This window comes from Gorilla gorilla, chromosome 17, assembly GCF_029281585.2.
Source record: "Gorilla gorilla gorilla isolate KB3781 chromosome 17, NHGRI_mGorGor1-v2.1_pri, whole genome shotgun sequence".
In the NCBI taxonomy this organism is placed as follows: domain Eukaryota; kingdom Metazoa; phylum Chordata; class Mammalia; order Primates; family Hominidae; genus Gorilla; species Gorilla gorilla.
In genome coordinates this window covers 51,999,645-52,020,808 of record NC_073241.2, presented here as the reverse complement: position 1 = coordinate 52,020,808, position 21,164 = coordinate 51,999,645, and the positions used below count along the sequence as shown (strand labels likewise).

The window sequence follows — 21,164 nt, the reverse complement described above, 5'->3', positions numbered from 1 at the left end:
TGTGTCTTACAGTTATTTCCTTCAAACCATGACTCTATGAAGTTTCATGCATTATATTTGGTTATTATATCTCCTTAGTGTCTTATTTTTGAGCAGTGTCACCTATTTTTTTTCCCTGTGAAATTGACTTTTTGAAGAAACTTGGCCAGTTGTCTTATAGGACATTCTATGTCCTAAATTAGCCTTCTTGTTTCCTTATGGTTATTTTTTTGTTTGTTGGTTTTTTTTTTTTAGACTTGTTCCTTTATCATTTCTATTTCCCATAAACTGGAAATCAGGTTTAAAGGGTTGATAAGATTCAAGTTAAACATATTTGGCAAGATATGTAATAAATGATGCTTTGTGTTTTGTATCACTTCACATCAGTAAGAACATAACATTAGAGTATCCTACTATCAGTGATGCTTAGCTCGATTATGCGGTTAAGGTACTAGATATTGCCCCTGTGTAAAGGTACATCTTTGTCTTTGCAATTACCAAGTAGCCTGTAGGAATGATGCATAAATGTTGTGAAATGCTTTGATGGAAGCCAGTTGGTTCTTTCCAGAGGAAGATGTTCTTTGCGATAGAATCACATCCCTTTTAGGAACCTTTGAAGATGAATCTCCACCTTGGGGTGGAAAGATATGAAGTTTGCAAAAAGATTTCTGACCTTTAAAGCATAGAAAATGTGACTCTGGTGTGCTGAAAGAGAATATTTAATGAATATTCTACGTGAGACTAGCTCTATAATTTAATGTAACTATATCAATTAAGGAATACTCTAAGGAATACTTTGAGAGAACAGAGAGTGGGAAAATTCTGCACCTCAAGATGTGGTCTCTAGGGCAGGAATCTCTCTAGTTTTGCTCTTTGTTGGTAGCAGATAGTCACCTAATGAAGGAGTGTCAAAGACCTAGTGAGACAGGCTTCACTTTGGAGGCTGTCTATTGAGTGAGCATGGTTTTATATAAGGTTTCATAAAAGAGGATTTGAAGAGTATAATGTTGGCTCGAAGGTGAAAAAAGTTATCCTCTTGTCTATGTCAAGTGTCAGAGTGCCCCATGCTCTAGAGATTAGTTTGGCACTTTTCCCAGCATTGTGACAGCTCTTGAGTTCAGCCTGGTGTGATGCTCTGGAGTGAAGGGGGAGGATGCCCAGGGACTTCCTGCTGCTGATCCACAGCTTTAGGGTGCTGCTGGAGAGTTGAACCAGAGGTGCCAGGACAATCAATTTGTTGCCAAAACCATGCCCATAGCCAGTCTTATGAGTGAGCAGAGTGGATGAATTGAGTAGTTCTGGGTAGTTCCTTGGTTCAGAATACCTCCCTCCTGGAAATGTAGTGTGACAGGAAATGTACCTCCCTGGCTTTGAAGGAGGACAGATCTAGTTTTACTACTTACTACTAATAATATGAGCTTGGGAAAGTTATTGTTATCTTAGTGTTTATTTTGGGCCAGTTGTTGTTTTGTTTAATCTTCACAACAACCATAGGAGAGAGTTGCTATTAATATTCTCTTATTTATTTATTATAGAGATGAGGTCTCACTATGTTGCCCAGGCTGGAGTGCAGTGGCTATTTACAGTCCCAATAATAGTGCACAACAGCCTCAAACTCATGGGTTCAAGTGGTACTCCCATCTCAGCCTCTGGAATAGCAGGGACTATAGGTGTGTGCCACTGCACTTGGCTTAATATCTCCATCTTACAGAAGAGGACCCTGAAGCACTGAGAAGTATGTGTGTGTATATGTGTTCTATGGATCAGGTGTGGGACATGTCAGACAGAGCTGCTGAGGGACCACACCTTAGGGGGTTTCCTGACACAGGTAAGGAAATCTTATAGGAAAGGGATAGAAGTGTCTAGTCAGAGGAGTAGGGGGTGAGAAGGCTGTAAGCAACCAGCCAGAAGAGAGAGATTGATGTCTCAAAGGAACCTCAATCTAATAGCTGTCCTAATGGAGAAGAGGAGTCACCACAGAAATAGCAGAAGTGCCCCCATGAGGAAAAGAGACAGTTTAAAACTCATTCCCAACCCAGAGAGCATTAACACTAGGCAATTCTGGTTCCTTTCAGGTACAACCTTTTCCGCTCCTTACCAAACAGTACCACCTTCTCCTTTGCCCTACTTCAACTCTGGAGAGAGCAGAAACCACAGCAAGAAAGCTGACAGGGAGGAAGAGAAGCAAGGAAAGGCACCCAGAGAAGAAGGTGACCATGTCCCTCTTTCCCATTGCAGGCTTCCAGCCTGTAGCAGCCCATGCTGGGGAGGGGAAGAAGCATTCCCTCTAAATGAAGCTTGGGGTTTTAATTTTTTTACTGTTACATGGGAAAGGATATTTAAATAATTGAAATAAGTTGGATTTTGGATAAAAGTGAGAGTAAAGTGTTTTGTGTGGAATTTTGTATTTTCGTATCTGATGGGGCTAGACAATAGACATACTCTAGGTTCATCTCAAGGGGAGAAGAGAATTAGCTTCATGGAACAGGTTTGAACAGGCGGTAGGAGAAAATGATAATGTTGTGTCCTTTTTGCATTTCTAGAAGTCTCCCTCTTGTAGGATAATGCAGATTCTTCTGGGAGGAATAATAATTACCTAGTGGGCTTCAAAATACCAGAATATCTGAGGAATCTTTTTTTCAGAATAAAATTTACGTAGAATAGTAAAGATTCAAAGCAAATAAAAACAGGTTCCCTTCTCTCCACCTGTCTTCACCATTACCACCCAATTCAACTAAAGCAGCACTGCCTGTATGTGTTTCATATTTTTAGCACTGAAGATCAAAATTATTGATGTGATGATGACACCTTAGCAAACCCATTTGGCTTGGACATGTAACTTCTGGGGCTTCTTAAACATGTCTCTAAGGAATTAGGTACAAAAGTACCCACTAGGTTTCTTTGTGCTCGACTTGAGCAACCTTGTTTTAGTGATGGATAGGTTAATCCATGCTTGAGCTCCCCAAGGCAGCCCATTGTTTTCTTGGTCATAGCAGAGTATAAGAAAGTTCTTATTTAATTGAGCTAAATAAGTAATGGCCGTTCTTTCTTACCTTCTGGTGGAGGAGACCATGGGCTTTTAAAGTGGAGAGGCCTTTTGCTTTTCCTTTTCTTCTAGTATTCCCCTTGTAGTTTGAGGGGGTAACTTTTCATTCTTCTGGTCGATAGTTCTGCAATTTTAAGAATGGTCACGGTGTCAGGTATCAGGAACAGCAATGTCATAAGTTCTCAGGGAGAGATAAAAAAGTACTTTCAGGCCGGGCGTGGTGGCTCATGCCTGTAATCCCAGCACTTTGGGAGGCCGAGGTGGGCGGATCACGAGGTCAGGAGATCGAGACCATCCTAGCTAACACGGTGAAACCCCATCTCTACTAAAAAATACAACAAATTAGCCAGGCGTGGTGGCGGGTGCCTGTAGTCCCAGCTACTCGGGAGGCTGAGGCAGAAGAATGGCGTGAACCCGGGAGGTGAAGCTTACAGTGAGCCAAGATTGCGCCACTGTACTCTAGCCTGGGTGACAGAGTGAGACTTCATCTCAAAAAAAAAAAAGTACTTACGTAGATTAAGAAAAATATTCTCAAACACAATATAAGAAAATGAGGACTCTAGATTTACTGTACTTCCCCTACCCCACCCCGTATCAGATTATATGATATAAAGTGAAGCATGGCATCCTGGAAAGTTTGCTTCTTTTACCGAATGTGTCAAGATGGAAAGCATTAATGATACTTGGTCTGAACACATTTTAGGTAAATAAATTCCTGATTCAGCTTAATCTCTGAAGCTTCTGGCTTCACAGATCTTTGTATTCTTCACTTTGACTAAAAGGTCCTCCAATTTCTGTTTGGGAATCCTGAGTTGGGTTTGTTCTTGGCACATCATTTTTTTTGAAAGGCCCAAGTATAGCATTACTGCACCCTACAGTCCACACAGGGTCTGGGCAATGTTTTTGGAAACACAAGGATGATCTCACCCAGTTGGAAGAAGGGTCACATAATAAAATAATGGTCCTTCTCTCTCTTAGGCCGCTGCACACTGCTGAAATATATTGCTTCTTGACCTTTTGGCTAAGATTCCATGTAGAACAACTAAAATATTAGCTTCCCATCAGCTTTACCACACTTGGGGCTATAATTTCTGACAGCTGTAAGAGATTGTGTGCTTCGTGGGGGCCTAGATGAGCTGTCTTTGTAGAGGTCTTTTTGTGATAGCTGAGTTTGTCTAAAAAGCATAGATCATAGACTATCCAGTCCAATAATACACATAATTCTTGAATCATCATTGTAATGTTTGTTTGATTTTCCCCTGGCAGAAGTTTTCCAGCCTGGGGTTGAATACCACCAGTGAGGGGTAGGGAACTATGAGGTTGCCCATTCCATTTTTGGCTTAATATTTGTCTGAAGAAGAAAGAGTTTATTCTTGCTGAGCTGAAATCTGCCTGCCTGAAATTCACATTCATTAATCCTAGTTCTCCCCTTCTGGATCTATGGACAGTACATTGAATCCCTTTTTTAACTATTTGAGTATAGCTACTCTTGGTTCTCTAAATCTTAGCTTTCGGTTGAATAATCTAGTCCCTTGAACAGGTTCTTTTGCAATTTGGATTCAGTTTCTTTAACCAAGCATATCCCAAGGATACTGTAATATATGCACCCAAAGCTGAATTCAGGACTAAGTTATCCACCTTCTCATTCTCAATGTTACACTTTCTTAGAGCACTATCAAGTGCCATTAGTTTTTTTTTGGAATCGTATCACACTGTTAACACACACTGAGCTCATTATTAATTAAGATTCCTAAGTCTTTTACATACTTTTTGTTACTAAACTTGCAAGACTGATTTTTGAACCCATGTTGAGGATCTTGTACTTATTCATTCTAAATTTTATATATTACATTTAGCCCGTTGCCCTAGCCTCTCATAAATCTTTCTGAATCTTGATCCTTGTATCAACAACATTTGCTGTCACTCCTGGCTTTTTATCATCTATAAATTTGATGAGCATATTTTCCATGTTTCTATCTTACTCATTGATGTTAGAAGGACAGAGCTAAAGACAGGGCAAGTGAAAATGGAAATTTCAGTCCAATAATGAAGTAACCTCACTTTTTAATATTAATGAGCTCTAGGTCTAACCAGCAGAACAAGCCTTTGTGCAGTGAACCTGGTGTGTTGGGAGAAATTGATAATGTCTCAGTAACTTGCACTCTGAACAATACAGCTTCTTAATTTAAAAAAGAAGTAAGAAATTAAAGGCCGCATTTAAAGCAAAAGTAAGAAAACACCCATTGGTGTATAAAATTTTTAAAAAGATAGCCAATATTTCATTTGAGGCTCTGGTTACTTCCCCAAAGTTGAATTGTTCTTTTTTTATTTTAAAAACAAAACCAAAACCAAACAAAACAAAAACCTTAGTGCAGAATAATCTTTTCAAAGTTGAGTTTTTAGAAACAATCATCTGGTTCATTTGATTGATGGCTAAAGGTGTGGTTTTGTTTAAACTACCCCATATGTAGGTTTTTAGCCCCCTCCCCTTAAAATTAATTGCCACAATTTTTGACAGTGACAGACACATATATGTGAGAGATGGAAAGGAACTTAATCTCAGTTGGTACACTCTGACGGAATAAAGAGAAGTGGGCTTCAGAAGATAAATGTGAGGGATGAGTTGAATTTTCCAACTAGGAAAGGATCTAGCATGACTCTCCATGTTAAAGATTTCCAGATAAGTTCAAGAGGAAAAAACTGAAGCTAAATTTCATAAGGAAGTAATAATTCACTTCTGATTAATGACTGTCCATAGGCAATGCTGCCAGGACAGACAAATTGCAGCACTGCATTCCAACTTAAAAAACAAAAACAAAAACAAAACAAACTCCTTTCATCAATTGTATACTTAAACCTAGTTTAAAGTACTCTAATGAATGAGATGCATGCCAGTATGCATGATCAGTAATGGGATCATCGTACTTTATTTTCCTTTTGTTTATGCAGTGTCATAGTTACATTTCTGGCTATGTTTTATGTTGTTATGACCTGGACTGCAAACACATTCCTACTCAAACTGTTACAGGTTGTTTGTAAAATATTTTGGAGTGTAGTTTGTTATAACTTTCAACCCTCCTCTGCTGCATGTACATAACACACTCACACACCCCCACACACACGCACACGCACACACCCACACACCCACACACCCACACACACTATCCTCCTCAGTCACCATATATTTATTAGTTATTAGTCTTGTCTAGCATACGTATTGTAATTATAATTCACTTGTAGCTGAATATTGTTTTTGTGAAGCATCATCTATCCTTAAAGGTTTTTTTTTTTTTTTGACTTTTAAGGCTTGGATGGTCAGTGTGACATATAGATGGGTCAATAATATCCCTATCCCCCTATACCCTCTCTGCTTTAACCACAGTGAACTCCTTACTCTCCAAATGTATTATGATACAACCTTCTCCAAAGCTTTGCCTACGCTCTTCCCTTTAACTGGAATGTCCCCTTTCTCTGGCTCAATAATTCTTACTCACTCTTGAAAAGGAGGCTGATATACTGTCTTAGTCCATTTGTGTTGCTATAAAATAATATCTGAGGCTGGGTAATTTATGAAGAAAATAGGTTTATTTGGCTCATGGTTCTACAGGCTATACAAGGAGCATGTTACCAGCATCTGGTTCTGGTGAGGGCTTCATGGCAGAAGACAAAGGGGAGTGGGTGTGTGCAGATCACATGGGGAGAGAGGAAGCAGGAGAGAGAGGAGGGAGTTGTCGGACTTTTTTTACAACCAGTTCTTGCAGGAACTAATAGAGTGAGAACTCACTCATTGCCTCAAGGAAAGCGCCAACCTGATCATGAGGGATCTGCCCCCATGACACAAGCACCTCCCACTAGGCCCCACCTCCAACACTAGGGATCGAATTTCTTAAAAAAATTTTTTTAAATTTTTAATTGTTGTGGATACATAGGTATATATATTTATGGGATACATGAGATGTTTTGGTAAGGCATGCAATGTGAAATAATCACATATAGGGTATCCATTCCCTCAAGCACTTATCCTTTGTGTTACAAACAATCTAATTATATTCTTTTAGTTATTTAAAAATGTACGATTAAGTTATTATTGACTATAGTCACCCTGTTATGCTATCAAATAGTAGGTCTTATTCATTCATTCATTCTTTTTTTTTTGAGACGGGGTTTCGCTCTTGTTGCCCAGGCTGGAGTGCAATGGCACGATTTTGGCTCACTGCAACCTCCGCCTCTCATGTTCAAGCAATTCTCCTGCCTCAGCCTTCCAAGTAATTGGGATTACAGGCATGTGACACCATGCCCAGATAATTTTTGTTTTTTTAGTAGAGATGGGGTTTCACCATGTTGGCCAGGCTGGTCTCGAACAAAGCTCCAGTGAATATCTTTATACATTTATCTTTGAGCAATTGTGTGTTTCCATAAGACATCTTCCTTCAATGAGAATTGTCTTCAAAGCTATTTTTATTTTTTTGAGACGGAGTCTTGCTCTGTCGCCCAGGCTGGAGTGCAGTGGCGCGATCTCGGCTCACTGCAATCTCTGCCTCCCAGGTTCACGCCATTCTCCTGCCTCAGCCTCCTGAGTAGCTGGGACTACAGATGCGTGCCACCACACCCCGCTAATTTTTATATTTTTAGTAGAGATGAGGTTTCACCATGTTGGCCAGGCTGGTCTCGAACTCCTGACCTCAGGTGATCCACCCACCTCAGCCTCCCAGAGTGTTGGGATTACAGGCTTGAGCCACTGCGCCTGGCCTATTCATTCTTTCTATTTTTTTTAAATACCTATTAACCATCCCCACCTCCTCCTCAATCTTCCACCACCCTTCCCAGCCTCTAGTAACCATCTTTCTATTCTCTAGCTTCATGAATTCAATTATTTTGATTTTTAGATCCCACAATTAAGTGAGAGCATGTGATATTTGTCTTTCTGTGCCTAGTTTATTTTCCTTAACATAATGATTTCCAATTCCATCCATTGCTGTTACAAATGACAGGATCTCATTCTTTTTAGTGGCTGAATAGTGCTCCGTTGTATATATGTACCACATTTTCTTTATCCATTCATCTGTTGATAGACACTTAGGTTGCTTCCAAATCTTAGGAGTGCAGATATCTCTTCTATATTCTGATTTCCTTTCTTTTGGGTATATACACAGCAGTGGGATTGCTGGATCATATGGTAGTTCTATTTTTAGTTTTTCGAGGAAACTCCAAGATGTTATCCATAGTGGTTGTACTAATTTACGTTTCCACCAGCAGTGTAAGAGGGTTCCCTTTTCTTTATATCCTTGCCAGCATTTGTTATTACCTGTCTTTTGTATATAAGCCATCTTAACTGGGGTGAGATGATATCATTGTAGTTTTGATTTGCATTTCTATGATGATTAATGATGTTGAGCACCTTTTTCATATGCCTGTTTGCCATATGTATGTCTTCTTTTGAGAAATAGGCATTTCTATTCCAGTCTTTTGCCCATTTTGATCAGATTATTATATTTTTTCCTATAGAGTTGTTTGAGCTCCTTATATATTCTAGTTATTAATCCCTTGTCAGATGAGTAGTTTGCAAATATTTTCTCCCATTCTGTGGGTTGTTTCTTCACTTTGTTGATTGTATCGTTGCTATACAGAAGCTTTTTAATTTGATATTATTCAATTTGTTCATTTTTGCTTTGGTTTTCTGTGCTTTTGTGGTATTGCTCAAGAATTTTTTGCCCAGACCAATGTCCTAGAGATGTTCTTCAATGTTTTCTTTTAATAATTTCACAGTTCAAAGTCTTAGATTTAAATCTTTAATCCATTTTGATTTGATTTTTTGTATATGGTGAGAGATAAGGATCTAGTTTCATTTTTCTGCATATGGATATCTAGTTTTCCCAGAACCATTAACTGACAAGACTGTTTTTTCCTTAGTGTATGTTTTTGGCACCTTTGTCAAAAAATGAGTTCACTGTAGATGTGTAGATTTATTTCTGGGTTCTCTATTCTGTTCCATTGGTTCATGTGTCTGTTTTATGCCAGTACCATGCTGTTTTGGTTACTATAGCTCTGTAGTATAATTTGAAGTAATGTGATTCCTCCAGTTTTGTTCTTTTTGTTTAGGATAGCTTTGGCCATTCTGGGACTTTTGTGGTTCCATATAAATTTTATGATTGTGTTTTCCATTTCTATGAAGAATGTTATTGGTATTTTGATAGGGATTGCCTTGAATCTGTAGATTGTTTTGGGTAGTATGAATATTTTAACAATATTGAGTCTTCCAATCCATGAACATGGAATATCTTTCCATTTTTTGGTGTCCTTTTCAATTTTTTTTTATTTTAAAACAAATTTTTTAAATTTAAAGTTGCTTAAATTTAAAAATAGATAACAAAATAGTCACAGAAGAAACTGACAGTTATAAAGAAATTATTTCAGAAAGCACTGTGAACTCAAAAGTTCTACAAGTACAAACTTTCAACCTTTCATGAACAAATCATTCCCATGTTATAATTGCTTAATGCACAGAAAAAGATATACAGTTATCCTATTTACTTTAGAGAGCTAGCAAAATCCCGGTGTCAAAATACAATAACCAGGCCGGGCATGGTGGCTCACACCTGTAATCCCAGCACTTTGGGAGGCCAAGGTAGATGGATCACCCGAGGTCAGGAATTCAAGACCAGCCTGGCCAACATAGCAAAACCCCATCTCTACCAAAAATACAAAAATTAGCCTGGTGTGGTGGCACATGCCTGTAGTCCCAGCTACTCAGAAGGCTGAGGCAGAGAATCACTTGAACCCCAGGGGTGAAGGTTACAGTGGGCCGAGATTGCACCACTGCATTCCAGCCTGGGTGATAGAGCAAGACTCCATCTCAAAAAAAAAAAAAAAAAAAAAAGTATAATAGCCCAAAAGACCAATCTCAGTAATGTAAAAATGTAAATTTCCTAAATAAAAGATTAGTAAATAAAATTCAAATGCATTTCTAGGGAGGATGCATGGTTGGCCAACATTAAGTCTGCAATCACTGTAGTGTAGTTTTTCTTTGATGTCGTTTTTTATTAGACAGCATTATGTCTCTAATATTTCAAAAAGGACTCTCCCTTGTGGTGGTTTCTTTCACTTTTTATCACATTTTATTTCTATCCCAAAGTTACTGAGACTTTAACATGCTTAACACAAGTTTTAACAATACCTTAAGAAATGCCTTAAAGAACAATATCTTAGTGAACAATACCAATGTGAATGTTATTTTTATTGTTATTATTATTTTTTGAGTCAGAGTCTCGCTCTGTTGCTCAGGCTGGAATGCAGTGGCGCGATCTCGGCTCACTGCAAACTCCGCCTCCCGGGTTCACGCCATTCTCCTGCGTCAGTATTATTATTTTTTAATAGAGACAGGGTCTCACTATGTTACCCAGGCTAATCTTGAACTCCTGAGCTCAAATGATCCTGCCACCTCGGCCTGCCAAAGTGCTAGGATCACAGGCATGACCCACCACCCCTGGCCTCAATGTGAATGTTAAAATAGTCACCAAAATCGCTGTGTGGTGCTGGTAAAGAATCCTGGGCTTTACAGGATACTGACAAAGGATAACAGTGTATCTGTTCACCATTTCAAGTGGCACTGCTACCTGGCAAACGCATATGTAGTTTACAATGCGCCAGTTTTGAAATTTTGTAATTCTTGCCGATTTTTTTAGGCTATAAGTATGTGCATTACTTCAAATTTTGAGAACAAAGTGAGCCTTTATTAATTAGATAGACTTTTAAATCCATATAATTTATGACTTATGGGACCAAATTGAACAGGCTCACTTGGAGTTACACACTTTTGAAGAACTCAATTTCTTTCATCAGTGTTTTGTAGTTTCTATTATAGAGATATGTTACTTCTTTGGTTAATTCCTAAGTATTTAATTTTATATGTTTCTATTGTAAATGGGATTGCTTTTAAAATTTCTTATTCACATTGTTCACTGTTGGCATATAGAAATGCTACTGATTTTTGTATGTTGATTTGCATCCTGTAACATTACTGAATTTATCAGTTCTAATAGTTTTTTAATGGAGTCTTTAGGTTTTTCTAAATATAAGATTATATCACCTGCAAACAGGGATAATTTGACTTCTTTCGTTCCAGTTTGGATGCCCTTTATATCTTTATCTTATCAGATGGCTCTAGCTAGGACTTCTAGTACTGTGTTGAATAACAGTGGTGAAAGCGGGCATCCTTGTCATTTTCCAGATCTTAGAGAAAAGGCTTTTTCCCCAATTTAGTATGATATTAGCTGTGGATCTGTCATATGTGGCTTTTATTATGTTAAGGTATATTCCTTCTATGTCCAGTCTTTTGAGGTCTTTTTTATCATGAAGGGATGTTGAATTTTATCAAATGCGTTTTCAGCATCAATTGAAATGATCATATGGTTTTTGTCCTTCATTATGTTGATATGATGTATCGCATTGATTAATCTGTATATGTTGAACCATTCTTGCATCCCAGGGATAAATCCCACTTGGTCATGATAAATGATCTTTCTAATGTATTGTTGAATTCGGTTTGATAGTATTTTGTTGATGATTTTTGCATCAATATTTATCAGAGATATTGGCCTGTAATTTTCTTTTGTTGATGTGTCTTTGTCTGGTTTTGGTATCAGGGTAATACTGACCTCATAGAATTAGTTTGTAAATATTTCCACCTCCTTTATTTTTTGGAATAATTTGAGTAGGACTGGTATTCTTTAATTGTTTGATAGAATTTCATCAGTGAAGCCATAGGGTCCAGGCTTTTCTTTATTGGAAGACTTTTTATTGGAGCTTTGATCTCATTGTTTTCAGTCTGTTCAGTTTTTGCATTTCTTTATGGTTCAATCTTGGTAGGTTGTATGTGTCTAGGAATTTGTTCATGTCTTCTAGATTTTCCAATTTATTGGCATATAATTGCTCATTAGTGTCCACTAATGATCCTTTGAATTTCTCGGGATCAAACTTCAAAATGAGGTTTAGCAGGATACACATCTGAACTATTGCATGTGTTTTCAGGAAGTTTTTCCTGATTCTCAGCTCTTATTCATATGCTCTGTGCTTATCATTTACATATCAGATATCACACCACAGTATAAATATTAATGTACTTCTATATCTTTTATTTAACATTGTATACCTATATATCCTCCCATTTATAGTAGGTGCTAGTACTATCTGAGACATAATAGGTACTCAAAAAATGTAATAAATATTTTTTTAAAGCAGGGGTCTTTCTTATTTTCCAGACTGGAATAGGTGCTTATATTGTATAGTCTCATAGAGCACTGAATTTCTCCTTTGTAGCACTTACCATATTTGTAATTATGTACTTGTGTAATTATTTGATATCTACCCCTTCCCTAGTTACAAGCTCTGTGAGGGCAGGAACCATATCTTTTTTTTCCATTGTTCTATTTCTGTTCCTGGGACAGTACCTAGCACATGCTATATACTGAGTAACTATTTGTTAAATCAATGACCAATTGAATGAATGTGTCTCTGTGAGAGAAATAGGTGAAAGAAGTGGTGCCCCAATGTTTTAGTTTAATGGAAGAAGTTGCAAAGGGGAAGTGTTATTAAAAAAAAGGGTAAGACTGTAAGAGAATTTCTTGAAACCCAAACTGGGATATTAAAGATATAGTGGGTAGAAGGCAGCAGGACTGAGGATGGGAGGGAAGGACAAGGGCCTGATAAGAGGAAAGTAGTATGGAGAGAAGGGTTTATACCCTAACCTATGAAGGTGGGTCACTGTGATAAAGGACACAGGGAAGTGGGAGGCAGAAAGGAGAGAGTGATAAGGTTTACCTACCCTTGGGGTTCCAAATAGGACTTTGGCTTAAAGACTTTTTTCATAGTCTCAGCAGCTCCCCTTCCAAAGGCAGCATGGCACTGTAGAATTTTGACTTTGATATCAGACAAACCTGGTTCCAAAATGCAGCTATAAGCCTTACTAGTTGTCTGAATTTGAGTAAGACATGTGACATTTCTCAGTTTTATCATTTGTTTTATTTCATTAGTTCCATATTTTTATTTATTTATTTTTAAACTTTTAACTTTAGAGGTATATGTGCAGGTTTGTTATGCAGTTAAACTCATGTCACGAGGATATGTTGTACAGATTCTTTTGTTACCCAGGTATTAAGCCTAGTACTCATTAGCTATTTTTCCTGAACCTCTGCTCCTTCCTACCCTCACCCTCCAGTGGGTCCTAGTGTGTGTTGTTCCTCTCTACGTGTCCATGTCTTCTCATCATTTAGCTCTCACTTATAAGTGAGAACATGTGGTATTTTGTTCCTGCATTACTTTGCTAAGGAAAGTGGCCTCCAGCTCCATCCATGTTCCTACAAAGGACATGATCTCATTTGTTTTTATGGCTGTATAGTACTCCATGGTGTGTATGTACCACATTTTCTTTATCCAGTCTATAATTGATGGGCATTTGGGTTGATTCCATGTCTTTGTTATTGTGAATAGTGCTGCAGTGAACACATATGTGCATGTGTCTTTAGTATGGAATGATTTATATTCCTTTGGATATATACCCAGTAATGGGATTGCTGGGTCGAATGGTATTTCTGTCTTTAGCTCTTTGAGGAATCACCACACTGTTTTCCACAGTGATTGAACTAATTTGCACTCTCACCAACAGTGTATAAGTGTAGTTTTATCATTTGTAAGAAGAGGACAATCATATTTATCTTGAAGAGTTCTGCAATCAAATGAGATAATGTTCCCAATGCATCTAACTCAGTATCTGGCTTTTAGCAATTACTGAACAAATGGTAATAGTTATTAATATTAACCAGACTTAACCTTTATGAAACTTTTAAATGGTTCGGTTCTTGGCCCTAAATTGTTCAGTATTTTAAATCAACAGTTTGAAGCATTCTTATCAAATTTAAAGATGAAACAAAACTGAGAAAAACAGCTAACATGTTGGCTGACAGGCTAAGGAGCCATAAAAATCTCAACAACCTTGAAGGATAGGCTGCAACCAGCATGATACAATTAATAGGGATAAATTTAGACTCTAACTTTTGTGTTTAAAGGATCAGCTGAAACCAGACCAAGGGAGACTTTGTTTAATAGTTTATAAGAGCAAGAGAAAGGCTCAGGGGTGTTAGCTGACTGTCAGCTTAACATAAGCCAACTGGGTTAAGGCTGCCAAAATGCTAATGTGACCTGAGGTCATGTGATGGAAATAGAGAGTCCAGAAGGAACGAGATAATCATCCAAATGTCCTTGTGCTGGTCAGACAACATCAAGGAAGTTGTGCTCAGTTCTTGGCCTGCACTTTACAAATGACAGATCTACAAAAAGGTTAATAAGAGGGACAAAATTCTGGAAATCATGTCATCTGAACGATGGTCAAAGGTACTAGAGATATTTAGTCTGGAAAAGAGGAGACCAGTCTGGTATAGATTTGGAGTGGAAAGTGGGTGGTATGGAGCATGCCACAGCCCTCAGCTATTTGAAGAGTGTTCATTTGGAAGAGGAATCAGATATGTTCTGCAGTATTTCAAAGGATGGGAGAAACTTTATGACTGGAAATTGTAAGGAAGGGAAATTGTGGTCACTATATGTTAAAGTATACTCATTATAGATGTATCTGCTAGCATTTAAAAGTCTCCACTGTGTTCAAGGCTCTCTGCTGAAATCTTCTTGTGTATTACTTATTTAATCCTTACATCAACTCTGTAAGATGGGTATTATTATCCTCATATAGATGAAGAAACTGAGGCTTAGATTGACTAATTGATTTGCCTAAAGCTACACAACAGATTAAATGGTAAAGCTGGGACTGTAACTCAGGTCCTGTGACTAGAAACCCTGTGATTTCTAGCCCTGTGACATATTTATTATAGGGCTTCCTGAGACACAGGACTTTCAGTGCTAAAACCAGAACAGTCCATGACAAACCAGAATGGGTGGTCATCCTAATTTTATCATATGTTCCTCTGCACCCCCAAGATGGAAACCTCTGACGCCTGGAAAGCTAGGATTATAGCTCAGCACCTGGCTTTGGCTCAAGTTTCAAAAGGCTTTCCAGAACATTTAACTATTCAAATATGGAAATGGTCTGCACTAAGTGGCAAGGAGCTCCCAATTCCCAGATGTAGTAAAAATGAAGCTGGATTCTACCTGTCAGAATTGTTGAAGATAAGAATTCTCTATTGGGCTTGTCAGTGAAGACCATTTCTGTAGTTTTTTTCTATCACTGTCATTCTGCATTTCAGACAGAGAGGTGTCCTTTCTTGGATCCTGAGGAGATCCCCCAGGCTCTTTTTTATTTATTTAACTTTAAGTTCCGGGATACATGTGCAGAACGTGCAGGTTTGCTACATAGGTGTATACATGTGCCATGGTGGTTTGCTGCACCTGTCAACCTGTCATCTAGGTTTTAAGCCCCACATGCATTAGGTATTTGTCCTAATGCTCTCCCTCCCCTTGCCCCCAACCCCCTGACAGGCCCTGGTGTGTGATGTTCCAATCCTGTGTCCATGTGTTCACATTGTTCAATTCCCACTTATGAGTGAGAACATGTGGTGTTTGGTTTTCAGTTCCTGTGTTAATTTGCTGAGAATGATGGTTTCCAGCTTCATCCATGTCCCTGCAAAGGACATGAACTGATCTTTTTTTGTGGCTATGTAGTATTCCATGGTGTATATGTGCCACGTTTTCTTTGTCCAGTCTATCATTGATGGGTATTTGGGCATTTTTTTCTTTTTTATTATACTTTAAGTTTTGGGATACGTATGCAGAACATTCAGGTTTGTTACATAGGTATACACGTGCCATGGTGGTTTGCTGCACCCATCAGCCAATGTCATCTACATTAGGTATTTCTCCTAATACTATCCCTCCCATATGCCCCCACCCCTTGACAGGCCCCAGTGTGTGATGTTCCCCTCCCTGTGTCCATGTGTTCTCATTGTTCAACTCCCACTTATGAGTGAGAACATGTGGTGTTTGGTTTTCTGTTCCTGTGTTTGCTGAGAATGATGGTTTCCAGCTTCATCCATGTTGTCTGCAAAGGAGATGAACTCATCCTTTTTTATGGCTGCATAGTATTCCATGGTGTATATGTGCCACATTTTCTTTATCCAGTCTATCATTGATGGGCATTTGGGTTGGTTCCAAGTCTTTGCTATTGTGAATAGTGTTGCAGTAAATGTAAGTGTGCATGTGTCTTTATAGTATAATGATTCATAATCCTTTGGGTATATACCCAGTAATGGGATTGCTGGGTGAAATGGTATTTCTGGTTCTAGATCCTTGAGGAAACGCCACACTGTCTTCCACAATGGTTGAACTAATTTACACTCCCACCAACAGTGTAAAAGCATTTCTATTTCTCCACAGTCTTTCCAGCATCTATTGTTTCCTGACTTTTTAATGATTGCCATTCTAACTGGTGTGAGATGATATCTTATTGTGGTTTTGATTTGCATTTCTCTAATGACCAGTGATGATAAATTTTTTTTCATGTTTCTTGGCTGCATAAATGTGTTCTTTTGAGAAGCGTCTGTTCATATCCTTTGCCCACTTTTTGATGGGGTTGTTTTTTTCTTGTAAATTTGTTTAAGTTCATTATAGATTCTGGATATTAGCCCTTTGTCAGATGGATAGATTGAAAAAATTTTCTCCCATTTTGTAGGTTGCTTGTTCACTCTGATGATAGTTTCTTTTGCTGTGCAGAAGCTCTTTAGTTTAATTAGATCCCATTTGTCAATTTTGTCTTTTGTTGCCATTGCTTTTGGTGTCTTAGTCATGAAGTCTTTGACCATGCCTATGTCCTGAATGGTATTGCCTAAGTGTTCTTCTAGGGTTTTTATGGTTTTAGGTCTTATGTTAAGTCTTTAATCCATTTGAGTTAAATTTTGTATAGGATGTAAGGAAGGGGTCCAGTTTCAGTTTTCTGCACATGGCTAGCCAGTTTTCCCAACACCATTTATTAAAAAGGGAATCCTTTCCCCATTGCTTGTTTGTGTCAGTTTTGTCAAAGATCCAGTGGTTGTAGATGTGTGGCATTATTTCTGAGGCCTCTGTTCTGTTCCATTGGCCTATATATCTATTTTGGTACCAGTACCATGCTGTTTTGGTTACTGTAGCCTTGTAGTATAGTTTGAAGTCAGGTAGCATGATGCCTCCAGCTTTGTTCTTTTTGCTTAGGATTGTCTTGGCTATACGGGCTCTTGTTTGGTTCCATATGAAATTCAAAGAAGTTTTTCTAAATCTGTGAAGAAAGTCAATGGTAGCTTGCTAGAGATAGCATTGAATCCATAAATTATTTTGGACAGTATGGCCATTTTCATGATATTGATTCTTCTTAACCATGAGCATGGAATGTTTTTCCATTTGTTTGTGTCCTCTCATTCCTTGAGCAGTGGTTTGTTGTTCTCCTTGAAGAGGTCCTTCACGTCCCTTGTAAGTCGTATTCCTCGGTATTTTATTCTCTTTGTAGCAATTGTGAATGGGAGTTCACTCGTGATTTGGCTCTCTGTCTATTTTTGGTGTACAGGAATGATTGTGATTTTTTTCACATTGATTTTGTATCCTGAGACTTTGCTGAAGTTGCTTATCAGCTTAAGGAGATTTTGGGCTGAGATGATGGGGTTTTCTAAATATACAATCATGTCATCTGGAAACAGAGACAATTTGACTTCCTCTCTTCCTATCTGAATACGCTTTATTTCTTTCTCTTGCCTGATTGCCCTGGCCAGAACTTCCAATACTATGTTCAATAGGAGTGATGAGAGAGGGCATCCTTGCTTTGTGCTGGTTTTCAAAAGGCATGTTTCCAGCTTTTGCTCATTCAGTCTGATATTGGCTGTGGGTTTGTCATAAATAGCTCTTACCATTTTGAGATATGTTCCATCGATAGCTAGTTTATGGAGTGTTTTTAGAGTGAAGGGGTGTTGAATTTTGTTGAAGGCCTTTACTACATCTATTGAGATAATCAAGTGGTTTTTGTCATTGGTTCTGTTTATGTGATGGATTACGTTTATTGATTTGCATATGTTGAACCAGCCTTTCATCTCAGATATGAAGCAGACTTGATCATGGTGGATAAGCTTTTTGATTTGCTGCTGCATTTGGTTTGCCAGTATTTTTTATTGAGGATTTTCTCATCGATGTTCATCAGAGATATTGACCTGAATTTTTTTTTTTTTTTTGCATGTGTGTGTGTCTCTGGCAGGTTTTGGTATCAGGATGATGCTGGCCTCATAAAATGAGTTAGGGAGATCTCCCTCTTTTTCTATTGTTTGGAATAGTAACAGAGGGAATGGTACCAGCTCCTCTTTGTACTTCTGGTAGAATTTGGCCGTGAATCTGTCTGGTCCTGGGCTTTTTTGGGTTGGTAGGCTATTAATTACTGCCTCAATTTCAGAACTTGTTATTGGTCTATTCAGGGATTTGACTTCTTTCTGGTTTAGTCTTGGGAGGGTGTATGTGTTCGGGAATTTATCCATTTCTTCTAGATTTTCTAGTTTATTTGTGTAGAGGTGTTTATAGTATTTTCAGATGGTAGTTTGTATTTCTGTGGGATCAGTGGTGATATCCCCCTTATTATTTTTTATTGTGTCTATTTGAGTCTTCTCTCTTTTCTTCTTTATTAGTCTGGCTAGTGGTCTATCTATTTTGTTAATATTTTCAAAAAACCACCTCCTGGATTCATTGATTTTTTGAAGGATTTTTCATGTCTGTATCTCCTTCAGTTCTGCTCTGATCTTAGTTATTTCTTGTCTTCTGCTAGCTTTTGAATTTGTTTGCTCTTGCTTCTGTAGTTCTTTTAATTGTGATGTTAGGGTGTTGATTTTAGATCTTTCCTGCTTTTCCCTGTGGGCATTTAGTGCTATAAATTTCCCTCTAAACACTGCTTTAAATGTGTCCCAAAGATTCTTGTACATTGTATCTTTGTTCTCATTGGTTTCAAATAACTTATTTATTTCTGTCTTAATTTTGTTATTTACCCAGTAGTCATTCAGGAGCAGGTTGTTCGGTTTCCATGTAGTTGTGTGGTTTCGTGTGAGTTTCTTAATACTGAGTTCTAATTTGATTGCACTGTGGTCTAAGAGACTGTTATTTCCGTTCTTTTGCATTTGCTGAGGAGTGTTTTGCTTCCAATTATGTGGTTGATTTTAGAATAAGTGCAATGTGGTACTGAGAAGAATGCATATTCTGTTGATTTGGGGTGGAGAGTTCTGTAGCTGTCTATTAAGCCCACTTGGTCCAGAGCCGAGTTCAAGTCCTGAATATCCTTGTTAATTTTCTGTCTTGTTGATCTGTCTAATATTGACATTGGGGTGTTAAAGTCTCCCACTATTATTGTGTGGGAGTCTAAGTTTCTTGTAGGTCTCTAAGAACTTGCTTTATGAATCTGGGTGCTCCTGTATTGGGTGCATATATATTTAGGATAGTTAGCTCTTCTTGTTGCATTGATCCCTTTACCATTATGTAATGCCCTTCTTTGTTTCTTTTGATCTTTGTTGGTTTAAAGTCTGTTTTATCAGAGACTAGGATTGCAACGCCTGATTTTCTCTGCTTTCCATTTGCCTGGTAAGTATTCCTCCATCCCTTTCTTTTGCCCCAGGCTCTTTGCATAGTATTAAGAGCAAGCCTGGAACATGGATCCTTTTCTCCCTTCTTGCAGTCATTGCCCCCTGTTAAATGTAGCCAAAATGTTCTGAGATTTTTGCCCTTAGAGCACACATGCCTTTGGATATTCAACCCAAGTCTCTTACAAAAAAGATCCAGACACCAATTAATTATATATAGGTCATTGATATGTTTATTCACTTCAAAGTCATTTCAAAAAGAGAAGAAACAAAACAGGTCTCAGTCTGTTTTTTGGAATGTACTCATCAGTGAAATTTCATTTCAGTGATGGTCTTTAAAGGCCTCATGCCTGAGTGTCTTGGAGCCCATTAGTGTTCTGAAAAGGATCTTTATGTTTTCTAGATCCTTCAGATTTTTTCTGTGAGTATTTGTGTAATGTTGTCTTGGAAAAGTCTTTTTTTTTAAATAGCCTATGCTGGAGTAAAACTGATTTAGAATAAGCAAAGTGGCCTTGATAATACATTTGCCCACATAAGTTAGGAAATTCTTAGTGATTCCCTGTTATCTTACTTGGAGAACCCCATGGGACTGTTCCTCCATGGGAAAGCTTCTGTCACTTGGTGAGTCTCTCTTGTCAGCTGAAGGAGATATCTTCTTGTCCTTTGCAGTGGTAAGAAACAGGCGGCCAATGCAGGGAATTCTCAATGGGGAAAACTGAAAACAGCAAAAATTTAAAGTCCACATTTTATTCCATCTATGTTCTTATTCTATGTATATCTTCTGGATGAGTATTCCAAGCAACAAACAGCAGAGTTATTTTTCATGTGAGTTTAACATATTCATGTCTATCCTCTTATATAGTTCTTATGCTCTTTCTGTTTTCTTCACTAACAGCTATCATTATTAAAGAGCCCATGTGGAGTCAAGCTCTGAGATCATGCAGTATTTGTCTTTCAGAAAGTGATATCATTCTGTGTCTGGCTTATTTCACTTAACATAATGTCCTCCAGATTAATCCATGTTGTTGCAAGTAACAGGGTTTCCTTCTTTTTCATGGCTTAATAGTATTTCATTGTGTATATATACCACATTTTCTTTATCCATTCATTTGTTGATGAACACTTAGGTTGATTCCAGATCTTGGCTATTGTGAATAATTCTACAGTAATCATGGGAGTGCATATATCTCTTCCACATATTGATTTCATTTCCTTTGGCTATATATCCAGTAATAGGACTTTTGGATTATATGGTAATTCTATTTTTAATTTTTTGAGGGGTCACATATTGTTTTTCATTTTACATTCCCACTAATGTTGTGGAAGGGTTCTCCTTTTTCCATATCCTCATTAAGAGTTTTTATCTTTTGTCTTTTTGGTAATAGCCATTCTAACAGGTGTGAAGTGGTATCTCATTGTAGTTTTAATTTGCATTTCCCTGAGGATTAGTGATGTTGAGTGTTTTTTCATATACTTGGTTATTTGAATGTCTTCTTTTAATAAATGTCTATTCAAGTCCTTTGCCCTTTTAAAAACCAGGTAATTTGTTTTCTGGCTAATGAGTTGTT

General features: G+C 37.9%; 1 long non-coding RNA gene across 1 annotated transcript in view; it reads left to right on the top strand.

Moving 5' to 3' along the window:
- The window catches only part of LOC101127617 (uncharacterized), a 71,918-nt gene that overhangs the window by 24,250 nt on the left and 26,504 nt on the right, over nucleotides 1–21,164 (top strand). The window contains exon 4 of the long non-coding RNA XR_008673686.1: nucleotides 2,055–2,189. This is a non-coding gene — a long non-coding RNA (uncharacterized lncRNA). The remainder of the gene's footprint in view (nucleotides 1–2,054; nucleotides 2,190–21,164) is intronic.